The sequence below is a fragment of the Lissotriton helveticus genome, chromosome 7, assembly GCF_964261635.1.
Source record: "Lissotriton helveticus chromosome 7, aLisHel1.1, whole genome shotgun sequence".
Taxonomy (NCBI): Eukaryota; Metazoa; Chordata; class Amphibia; order Caudata; family Salamandridae; genus Lissotriton; species Lissotriton helveticus.
This window is the reverse complement of record NC_136068.1, coordinates 1,268,534,800-1,268,546,864: the sequence shown is the minus strand read 5'-3', so window position 1 is coordinate 1,268,546,864 and position 12,065 is coordinate 1,268,534,800. Positions and strand designations below refer to the sequence as shown.

General features: G+C 46.8%; 1 protein-coding gene and 1 pseudogene across 1 annotated transcript in view; one reads left to right on the top strand and one right to left on the bottom strand.

Annotated features, from left to right (window-relative positions):
- The window catches only part of GRIN2C (glutamate ionotropic receptor NMDA type subunit 2C), a 280,395-nt gene that overhangs the window by 181,724 nt on the left and 86,606 nt on the right, over positions 1–12,065 (top strand). The gene's annotated exons all lie outside the window — the stretch shown is intronic.
- The window catches only part of LOC144771090 (28S ribosomal RNA), an 843-nt pseudogene continuing 677 nt past the window's right edge, over positions 11,900–12,065 (bottom strand).

Sequence of the window (12,065 nt, the reverse complement as noted above, 5' to 3'; positions counted from 1 at the left end):
TTTTCGGCCGCCCCCCTAACATGTGGGGTACACCCAGACCCCGAAGTATTACCGATGTTTCAAGTAATATGCTGACAGATTACCTAGCTTCCTTGATGTCTGCCCTCAACTCTTGTCGTTCACAGGTTGCCGCTGCATTTCCAGACAATACCGAGGTGGCACCGCATGAAATCGTTCCAGGATCCATGGTTCTTGTCCGGAATTTTGACCGCTCAAGTCCGCTGGAGCCTCGCTGGAAGGAGCCCCGACAGGTCCTCCTCGCCACCCGTACAGCCGTGAAGTTGGAGGGTCGCAAAGGCTGGGTGCACCTTTCGCACGTAAAGAAATTTTATGGACTGAAACCCGTCTCAAAGAACATTTCCCAGGATTCGAAGGATTGCCAAAGTACTATTCTTAAGGACTGTCCCGCAAAAGACATTGCTACAAACCCTCCCCTGTTAGAGAAAACTCCGCAACAGGAGTATAAGTTGAAACTCCGGTCTAGTAAAATAAGTCAGCCAGTTTGATTGTCTAAGTCCTCCCCTAGGTGAAACGGTTAGACTGTTTCTGACATGTATAAAATAGACCCCCATAGTGAGAGAGTTAGTCAAAACTCGATCCGATGTATCGTTTTTCTATGTTTCGTATTATTTCTCAGCATTATGATTTCCTGCACCAGTTATGCGTTTTACCTGTATTTTCTAGTTTCTCATGTAAATAAGTCTACCAATGCTATAGTAGAGCATACGTTTAGTGATCTGCCTCCTCATGAACTCTCTTACCGCCTCGCTATGCGAAATAATTCTTTCATCCGCATGTTACATTATTCACACCAGACCAGCAATGCCACTAATTGTTGGGTGTGTGGTCGACTCCCCCCTTTTCAGACACCGAAGGGAGTTCTGCCACTCTTTCCTTATCCGTTTTCACATAATGGTTCGTGTGGAGCATGGTCCACGTTAACGTCATCCTCAACAGATATGTCTTTTCTTAACAGTACATGTTTTCCAGACAAGCAAGGTCTCCCCCACAGAACCGGGTTAGATCTAGAAAATGAAGTGTATAATTTAGGTAATTATTCTTCGAATTTCATGGTCCTGAATGTTCAGTCTGATACTACTCCAGACTTACCTGCAATTTCAGTACTACCAGTCAAAGGCGAATTATGTGTCCGAAATAATGGTTCCATACATGTAGGACATAGTGATTGTACTACTATTGTCAAGTATAGTGACAGTAGGAAATCTATTTTCAAAGCTTCACGTCATTCTTATTTTATTTGTGGTCAGACCGCATATGTTCGTCTGCCCCTCGATTGGGAGGGAACCTGTTACATTGCCTTCCTACTGCCACCTGTTTTTCTAGCCCCACCCGACTACCATAGGAATTCCCACCTAGTACATACTAGACACAAGAGAAACCTCCCGATTGTCGATTATACTGAAACTGTTCTAGAACAATATATAGATATCAATAAAGGTGTCTTCCCTTATTTAGGTACAGTCGTGAATAGTAAACTGATACGTAGATTAACCAGAACACTCGAAGCAGTAGTAATTGAGACTACTTCTGCTCTAAGTAATTTAACCGAAGAACAATCCTTTATGAGAATTGTCGTGCTCCAGAATCGTCTCGTCCTTGACGTCATATTGGCCGATAGGGGCGGGGCCTGTAGAGTCATCGGATCTAGTTGCTGCATTTTCATTCCAAATAACGCGCCGTCTGTTTATTCAGCTATAACCAGACTTCATAAAATTGCCCATCTGTTACACCAAAATCCAGGCACCTGGACATGGTCCGGTTGGTTCTGGAATATAATTTCCGCCTGGGGATGGAAAGTCTTGTCCTTTCTAGGTATTGCAGTAGCGATCATATTTAGCTGCTGCCTCTGTATACAATGTGGCCCTGCGATTTGCGGCATTTGTGCTACCTCTTGTATTTCTAGTCCCAAGCCCCGTTCTAAATCCCGTTCCAAGAAAATTCGAGACGAGCAAATGATACTGTATGAAATGATAGATGGTATCATGAATATTGATGTTTCCTGAAGGAAACGTAGTGACAAGGAGGGAATGTGGAAAAGTAAATTTTGCCATGTTCTGTGTCCCTACGCGTCCTCCATCATATGTTATATGTGCATGATTAATATGCATATGTTATTCCCCATGTTTGATTAAAGACGCAATTACAGTTGTGTCCATCTCTAGTATGCCAGTTTCCAGTTCTCGTGAATACCACGAATATCAGGCCTATGTAAAGCTACGTTGCCACGTTTCTCAGTGTGCACGTTATTCCATTGAAAAGTCCCCGTTTCTAGGCCTAAAAAAGGGCCTGGACACCAGATTCAGCTCCTGTCTTCTGAGTCCTCGCTGAGGAGCGATACAGCCCCCACCTGTATCCTCGACCCTTCACTTACTTCCTGCCTCACAGTGCGCGGTTCAGCCTGGCTCTGCCTCTGAGTCTGCCAAGAGTATGTTATGATTCCAGTTATCAGTTCAGTCCTCCTCCTCTGCATTCCTAAAGCTACTGAACTGCATCAATAGTTTCCGTCATTGTCTAGCCTTTACGGCCCCATGTTAGAGAAATACTGTATTAATGGTCATTTAATATTCTTCATCACGCACTACATGTAGAATAATGCATGCTCCAGTCTTAGAGTCTGTTAGCTTTTCCCCTCCTGACTTCTAGTTTATATCAACATGTTCCCTAAACATCAGATACTAGATAGGGTTTAGGTACATGTCGCCCTGACTCTCCAGACTTCAGTCTCTGCTCCTAGCACAGAGTTCATAGCCCCCAGCTTCTCCTAGTAACACGTCATTGCCAGTTTGCGCGCACCATCAGGTTAGAGGTCCCGGCTCCTTAGGTAGCCCCCTCCACGGTTTCCGCCCCATTCATGACATATTCTGTTACGTTTGCATCACATGTCTGTGTATACGCCCTGTTACACCTACTTTCACCCTTATCTTTCGCGACTGCTACGCGTCACGCCTCTTGCTCCACCCACTGCTACGCCTATTGCAATGTAATGCTATGTGTTTGCGCTATGTATATATGCTCATGTACTGTTATTAAAAAGTTGTTCCCTTGTCCCGATCCTGTCCCCGGCAGCTGCCATCCTATTCCCGTGCAGGTCGTCCTGTTCCTGTCCTTATGCTGTATTAAACCTGCAAAACTCCTACTACCTCAAATCTTGACTCTTATTTATTGAGCTATCTGTTATTCATTTATGCATTCAAAAATAGGGTATTATTTATTTATTTACCACATAAGTGAGAATCCAGATCTCTGGTACCATTTTGAAGACAAAAACTTACCAAAAACCCACCGCCCGCAATAACCTACTTGAATTCACAAGTTTCCACCCGAGACCCCTCAAAGAAAACCTCCCTTATGGACAATACCTGCGCTTAAGACGTAACTGCTCTGAACCTCAAGATTTCAAGATCCAGTCCACAGAGCTAATCGACAAACTCAAATCTCGAGGTTACCCTACCCAGATACTGAATAAAGGTTACAAGAGGGCTCGCAACCAACCACGAGAATCTCTCCTTGAGGACAGGGTGACCGACAATAAGACAATACCACTGACCTGTGTAACCACGTACAGCACAATGTCTAACCACATGAAAAAATCAATCAATAAAAACTGGCGCATTGTGTCCAGCATAAAAACAGACTGGGAAAAACCTCTCTTCTCTTTTAAAAAAGGACGCAGTCTGAGGGACTCCCTCGTGCATACCCGACCCAGGAGTGAGGCATCCACCTTAGAAAGATCGATTACAGAAATTTGGGGTCTTCCGAAAATTTGTGGACATTTTCCCTGCACCAACTGCAGTGTGTGTCACCTCACGACACACACTAAAACTCTTGAGCTTGAGTCAGGTAAAACATGGACACAGAAAGGTCATACGAATTGTAATACCCAGAACGTCGTTTACCTGATCACCTGTTCCTGCGACCTACGTTACGTAGGAATGACGACTCGAAAAGTCAAACAGAGGATTGGGGAACACCGTTCGAACATCAGGTGCAAGAAACTGACCACGAGATTAAGCCGGCACTTTTTGGAACAAAACCATACCCCTAATGACATGCGTTGGACAGTCATTGAGCAAGTGACGAATGGCAGTAATATTCCCAACCTTCTATTTGAAAAAGAACAAAGGTGGGTATACAGGCTGTCTACCCACTTTCTAGGTCTTAATGATGATATTCCTTGGAATGCTGTGATAAAGTGAATTAGAACTGAGTCTAACTCTCTGAAACAGTAGTAATTTTGAAACCTCAGGCTCTTTACAATGTGAACACCTGACAACAGACTGGCGGTATTTTGATGTTTACTTATAGCTAATTACCCCTTACCACCACAGCCGTATGGTAACTTCCCCACATTTGGAAACATCTGTTTAGCAACTACTAGAAAAAGCTATTAACCCAAAGTTTGCCTTTCACTATTCGTCAATTAATACCCAGAACTAGCACCAACAGCTGAGATGCGGCTTGCACTTCCTTTAACAAGGTCGTGTTGTTATTAGTTTGTACCCTAAACAAGGTCGTTTTGTTATTACTTTGTACGCTACTGAGTAGCATAGATCCCCAGTGACCTTTCGTCATATACGGATTATTCCAACTCTTCACTCCGCATAATGTTTACCCCGGTTACCAGGCAACCACCACCCCTCGTGACGGATCGTCATAGCTTCCTGAGCGCGCCGCTTGATAGCGTAAGTCTGACCAGTCACACTTCCGCGCTGATCGCGTAGAATGTTTCCCCATGTTACTAAGCAACCGTCATCCCTCGTGACTGTTTGTCACTGCCCTGTGAGCGCTCCGATTGGTAGCGCGAGTCAGACTGTCACGAGTCTCCGCCCACCCGGAAGCAATCAGCGCCTCGCCACTCTGCTTTTAAACACCGAACCGAGCCCGTTTCATTATCGTCGGGGTCCGGTTCGAGGGTGACGTAGGTAGACTGCGGGTGCTGAGCGTCAAGGGCGTAAGTTGGAACCTGCTGGCAGCACTAAGCTAAGTACCGATCTTACTCCGCCTAAGTGGGTCACAATGTACTGATGCCTCTTTTCCTTTGTTTTGCCATTCGATAGGGTGTGCCGAATACGCTCCCACCCCCCTCCTGAGACCCATGGTGTTTAATCTTGACACCTACAAAGTGAGACATTTTAACTTGGTTTGCGATCTTTTTATTAGTTTTGTATTGATCGCTGAGTTGATGGTCTTCAGAAGATTTTCACCTTTTGATTTCCTTAGTCACTTCTAGCTTGTACCACGAATAGGACACCGCACCTCTTATAGCTCTTCTGAACCCAGGGCTAATAGGTGGTGTTAACCATAGCGCTATTCTACCACAGCTAGAATGATATTCACCTTTGGAGCACAATATTCACTATGACAACCAGTAACAACCAGCAGAAATTCTAAGTGTTTGTTTTGTCCTACCTGTATGTCTCTGTCCTTTGATTTTTCAGGTGCAGAAACGAAAAGTAGAAGCCTCCTAAACCAGGAGTAATTAGGAATAGTTCAATCATTCCTAATTTTTTTGCACTTTTAATTTAATTTTCACATTCACGTCCCTAGGTTAGGGTGGGCCTTAGAGTGTCCATACCGCCAGGGTTTATAACACACAGTCCTGATGAATTGCCGGGTAAATTAACACCGTTTCGATGGCAAGAAACATGTCGACCACCCTTTAGGAATCCACCACTCAATTAAAGTGGACTGTTTCCTCACATATTTTAACGTCTTGTGTCTTTAGTGATCATTTAATAAAATATTACCTCAGATACACTACAGATCATTTTAATACACCCACCACTCACTAGTCACATTTGCACTCAACACGCCCTTTACTCACCATCCCGCTCCGCAGTAAATCTGGCGTTGCAGCACACCAAAGAGACACTCGGTCTCTTTGGTGGGGCCCGATGATGAAGCATGTCATCACCAGGTGGTGAGTGAGGGCCTTCTTCAACATCCCAGTGTGGTTGTTTGTTGTGCTCCCAAGGGCGGCTCAGCCTCCATAGACACTCTTTTTTTGATTGTTGACTATTGACCGGGGAACAAGAGTGTCAGCATAACTCTCCCTACCTCTCTCTTTGTTACACATAAATAAACCTTTTGCCAGGCCTAAATCTTCCTTTTCAATACATAAGTCACTACAAAGACAGGCACTTCGGCAAAGTGAAGTGTATTTAAAAATTTGGATTTGTACTTTTAACTTTTACATGTCCAGGCAGTAAAAAAACTCTCACATTTGTTTTCACTGCTGCAAGATCTACCTCTTCCGTAGGATAACATTGGTCACCTTTCTATATTTAATAAGTGACACGTTTCAATTGAGAGCAGGTGGGAATATTGAATTTGGTCTCGAAAGAATTGTAATTTAAAACCTTCTTCAATGGTGAAGTCGGATTTTGAGTCAAAATTCTGAAAATGCCACACTTTAAAAGTCGGCATTTTCTTGTCCCATTTGGTGCCTGCAGCCTGTATTTTGGGTCACTTGGCTAGGTGTAGCTGGTAGTTGGTCTTTGTGTGAATTACTCCCAAACAATGAGACAAAGGGGGATATTGTGTTGGCATGATGGGCCATCCTTGTCTTGATAGGAGGCGGAGCTGTCACCTACCCCACTTGCACATCACAAATACTCTACCTCAGCACACTCACAAAGGGTTTCACACTAGTCTTTTTGTGCTCCCAGGCAAGCTGTGGCCAGGGGAGGGAAGAAGTAAATTCCAAACACCTCTGGGCGTGGCAACCTCTAGAAATGACTTTGACTTCAAAGCTGGCACCAAGGATAAGTAGTGGACCTTCAGTCCCAGCTTTTTAGTGCACATCTGTACCTGTGGAAGATTCAGAATTCGGGACTGCTCTGCTGGTCTGCTGCAAGAAGGACTGCTACTCTTCTGCCCTGCTGCAGTGAGAAGGGCTGGACCTGCATCTTGAACCCAGGACCACCAGAGTAACTCTAAGTGCTAGTTAGTTAGCCTCCTGATCAGAGCCTCAGGGACAGAAAAAAGCTCCAACCAACTTAAACCCAGCACCTGAACTCTGCCTGCTGTGACTCGTGCCCCCAAATGGTGCCACCCAGTCCTGGACTTTTGGAAATGGGCCTAAAGGTTCACTGCCACCCCAGCTGTGGTCCAAGCAGAACCGATCCAGCTTAATGCATCACCTCGTAGCATTGTATCGGAACCACTGCTGCATGACACATCCCTGTTGCAGGAACTCGCAGCTCCTCTGAATCGCCACTGCGTGATGCCTCCTCAATGCAGGACCTCACATGGCATCCCAGCCGCTCCTCAGAACTGCTGCTGTGTGATGCATCCTTGATGCAGGACCTCGCATCGCAGCTCTGACTCACACCTGCATGATACATCCTTGACTTGGGACCTTGTAATGCTCCGCAACCAAGAATTAAGGTGATTTGTGCAGAGGGCCTAACTTGGTCCCTGTACCATCTCCATTGCAGTCAGCCTGAACTCATAATGTTGTCCCGGTCTGACCTGATAACCACAGTTGAAGCTTTATGGCTTTAATCACTATTTTTGCTTAAATCTTTAAAATTGCATATCTCCAGTTTTATTACTTGGATTTTTGTCGTTTTGGTTTACAAATTCTACTCTATTTTTCTAAATTGGGTAGGATTGTTTGTGTGTTGTATTTTCAGTTTATTACTGTTTGAAGTGTTGCACAAATACTTTACACATTGCCTTGAAGTGAAGCATGATCGCTTTTCTGCCAAGCTATCAGAGGGTTGAGCATAGGTTAATTTGGGGTTTGCTTGTGCTTTACCCTGACAAGAACTGTGGTTGTTGCTTGAGTAGGGTTTCACCCACCTCAACCAGTAACCCAATTTCTTATGGCCACTCACTATCCTCCTGCTCAAGGGCACTCACCATCATCCCCGCTTGGGTGCACCCATCATCATCCCATTTTGGGTGCACTCAACATCATCCCCACTTGGGTGCTCACACTCATCATCATCCCAGCTTAGGTACATCCACCAGTATTCCCACTTGGATTGATCTCCCATCATCCTTGTTCCTTTGCTCCCACCATCATCTCCACTTCGGTGCTCCCACCTTAATTTCCACTTGCGCGCACCCTCCAATATTCCTATTCTGGTGCACCCTTCATAATCCCTGATCAGGTGCATCCACCAACATCATGCTCAGATGCTCCCACCATCATCTATTTTCAGGTGCAACCACAATCATCCCTACTCAGGTGCACCCACCATTATCTCTGCTCAGGTGTATCCAATATCATCCCACTCAGTTACACCCACTATTATCCACACTTTACTTCATATGTCATCATTTTAGCTCAGGTACATCCACCATCATCCCCGATATGGTTCTCTCACCAGTGTCCCCACTCGGATACACTCACCATCATCTCTGCTCAGGTGCATCCACTATCATCCTGCTCAAGGGCACCCACAACTATCCCGCTCCAGTGCATCCACCATCCACCCCCTCAAGTGAGCACAACATCATCTCTGTTGAGATGCACCCACCATCATCCTACTCAGAATCTCCTGGCTTCATTATTGCTGAGATGCACCTCCCATCATTACCCCTTAGGTGCTCTCAGCATCATCCTCACTGAGGTGTACAGACCATCATCCCTGCTCAGCTGCACCCACCACTGTCTTTTGCATGCTCATGATCCCCACATTTCTTAAATCCAGACTCGCTACTGCATTACATAAAAGGATTCTGAGAGGAATTAATCTGATACTTTGTGGCGATCCTGTTTTTAAGAAGCTGATGCAAAGATACATTTTTGGAGGATACAGAGGTTTTGATTTTCAGTGTTCTCAGAAACTATAAGTAATCTGCAGATCTCCTGCTATTGGCCTTAGCAACTCCCTGCTATGACGGTATATGTGCTAATATTGATCCTTTTGTGGTACATTGGATGTACGACAAAGGTTTTGTGGATTGTTGGGTACTTTTAATTTAGATTACAAAGGACTAGCTAAGAACATAGATTTTTTTATGATTGGGGATTAGGATATCCTGCCAATGTATATGTTTTGGCTCATTTATGCTGCAAAAGTGATGTGCTTGCATGCTGCATCAGTCTTATATGTTGTCCCAGAGATCGTGTCAGGGGTCACTGCAGCAATCTTTAGACTGAAGCTAAAAAATTCATGTCACGTGTTAAAGCTTCTTGATAATGGCAGATCAAGAAGTCTTGTTGGTGCCGCAGAGGTTTTCTCATTAAAGGCTACCAAGGTCATTGGTGCTGAAGTTGTTATCCAGAGATGTTCTCTTCGATGCTGCTGATGTCCAATTTAGAGTTGCAGAAGTCTAGTGGTTTGTACTTCAGATGTGTGTGGTTGGCAGTTGCAGAAACCATGCTATTGCTACTTCTGATGTCCTGTTAGGAGCTGAAACAGACTTGTTGGTGCTCTAGAAGTCATGATGCCAACATCATATCTTCTAGAGAATCAACAAGACTCCAGGACATCTGCAGAGGTCCGAGGATGATGCTGTAAATGTAAATGTAAATGTAGAGGTACTTGTATAGCGCACGACTACCCAGAGGCATCTCGGCGCTTGTACGAATACCGCTGAGGAACCCTTCCTGGCCTTTCCCTGTGAAGTGCCCACTCCTGGGCACCCCCAAGGAATGTCCTGCTGTAAGTTGCTGTGGTGTTGTTTCTGCTGCAGATGTCTGTTGGAGGCTACACATGTCTTATGAGTGCTACAGTATTAAAGTATTGGGGTTTAGCAGAGTTCTTACTGAAAGTGGCTGTGATGGATAGGTGGATTCTGATGATGTCATCATCATTATCAGATTTATTTTTCCAGTAATATTCACACTGACTCAGTGGGGGGTGATGGGGGGGGTCACACACTTTATATGATTTAAAATAATTTACAGAATGGGAGTATATTGAAAAGGTCGCCAAATCAAAACGAAGTCTCGGAAAGTGAACAGAAGAGTACGAGACATGCAGAACAAGCAGGTGTAATTTCGATATGGCTGTCACAAAACTTGAGACTGAGCATCTTTCGAGTCTCAGGTGTCACGCTGTTGACCAAGATAGGAGCACCCACTACACCTGTGGTTAAAAAGCTTCAGGCATGCAAATACGGCCAGTTACTCAATGCAAACCAAAAAGGTGGGATTCTTTGCTCAAGGCACAAGACTAATCTCAGTATTCCAGCTGAAATGTTTGTGAATAGTTGAAGTTGGTGTCAAAAATATTGATATACTTAAATATCCTGGTCATAATATCGTGAAGTATAAAAATATTGTGAGCAAAAATATAGAAGGTAAATATATTGTTTGTTTTACCTTTTATGAAATAATATTGAAGTTTAAAATAACAGTGGGTTTTATTATGTTTATTCTATTGTATTATGGGTTTATTTATTCATTTAAGTTACTGTGGAAATTGTTTTGATTTCATTTATAATAAATTATATTAATGTTTCAGTTTTTGGGTTATATGTTGTTAGTGATTATTAAATTATATTATTCATTTTAATGGATTCATTTGGTATTTTAATTTTGCATTTATTATTTAGAAATGTATAAACTTCTACATGACTGAATACCTTTTCAGCTTGTTTTGTGGGGCTTATTGGGAGATTAGCTGGGCCCTGTTTACATAAAAATACTTACATTTGAATATGAATTTATTAATGTATTGATTATGCTTATTTTCTTACTTTTTACTAGGGCTGGGCAGAAAACTCCACTCTGACAGCGTAGTGGATGAAGCCAGCCACAACTGCTCCCCGGGCCCGGTCCCAGCTTCCGAACCCTAGCCAGGCCGGGGAGAGCCTCCCCGGGCCCCGGTGGAGCCCCGTCCCCAGCGCCCGGACCCTCTGGTGGCTTGCGGGACGGGGGGCTAGCACACCCCGGGGCCGGCCGGCCGGAGCTCAAGCCCCGGGCCCGGTCCCAGCTTCCGAACCCTAGCCAGGCCGGGGAGAGCCTCCCCGGGCCCCGGTGGAGCCCCGTTCCCAGTGCCCGGACCCTCTGGTGGCTTGCGGGACGGGGGGCTCGCACACCCAGGGGCCGGCCGGACGGAGCTCAAGCCCCGGGCCCGGTCCCACCTTCCGAACCCTAGCCAGGCCGGGGAGATATTCCCTGGGCCCCGGTGGAGCCCCGTCCCCAGCGCCCGGACCCTCCGGTGGCTTGCGGGACGGGGGGCTCGCGCACCCCGGGGCCTCTCGGACGGAGCTCAAGCCCCGGGCCCGATCCCACCTTCCGAACCCTAGCCAGGCTGGGGAGATCCTCCCCGGGCCCCGGTGAAGCCCCGTCCCCAGTGCATGGACCCTTGGCCGGACCCAAGGAGGGTTAAGCCCAGGCCACGTCCACTCCCAGACGGCCTGCCCGGAGAGCCCATTTTTCTCGACTATTAAGCCCCCACGTAGTGGGGGCTTACAGAACTCTGGGGAAGGACAAAAGTTGGAGTTAGCCCGGCCGCCAGCCCGCAGGGCCATCTGGTCGCGCAGCCCGCAGGGCCATCTGGTCGCGCAGGGCCATCTGGTCACCCAGCCCGCAGGGCCATCTGATCACCCAGCCCGCAGGGCCATCTGGTCGCGCAGCCAGGCGACCAGATGGCCCGGGACAACCCAGCGCCCAGATGGCCTGGGAGGCTGTCGTACCCAGCCGCTCTGGGGCTTCCTTCCCCCAGGGGCTGCTGCTCACCTACCTGCCCGGGAGCAGCGGGCCATCTGGTCACCCTGCTGACCCGCAAGGGATGGTGGCCCCCGTCCCCGCACCCCGGTGGGGCAGGGACAGGAGGGGGAGGCCCCCGTGCCGAAGGGCACGTGGTGGAGGCAGCCTCCCACGGACCCGTGTTACCCCCTCCACTGCGGCACAGGGACCCACCCCTGGGTGTGGTGGAGGGAGGCGTCCGCGGGCACCCACGCACGGAGAGACAAAAGCTTGGCTCAGAGGATGACTTTCAATAGATCGCAGCGAAGTAGCTGCTCTGCTACTTACGAAACCCTGACCCAGAATCAAGTCGTCTACGAATGATTTAGCACCGGGTGTCCCACGAACATGCGGTGCACTAAGGGCGATGGAGGCGGCCCCCTTCCGTCCG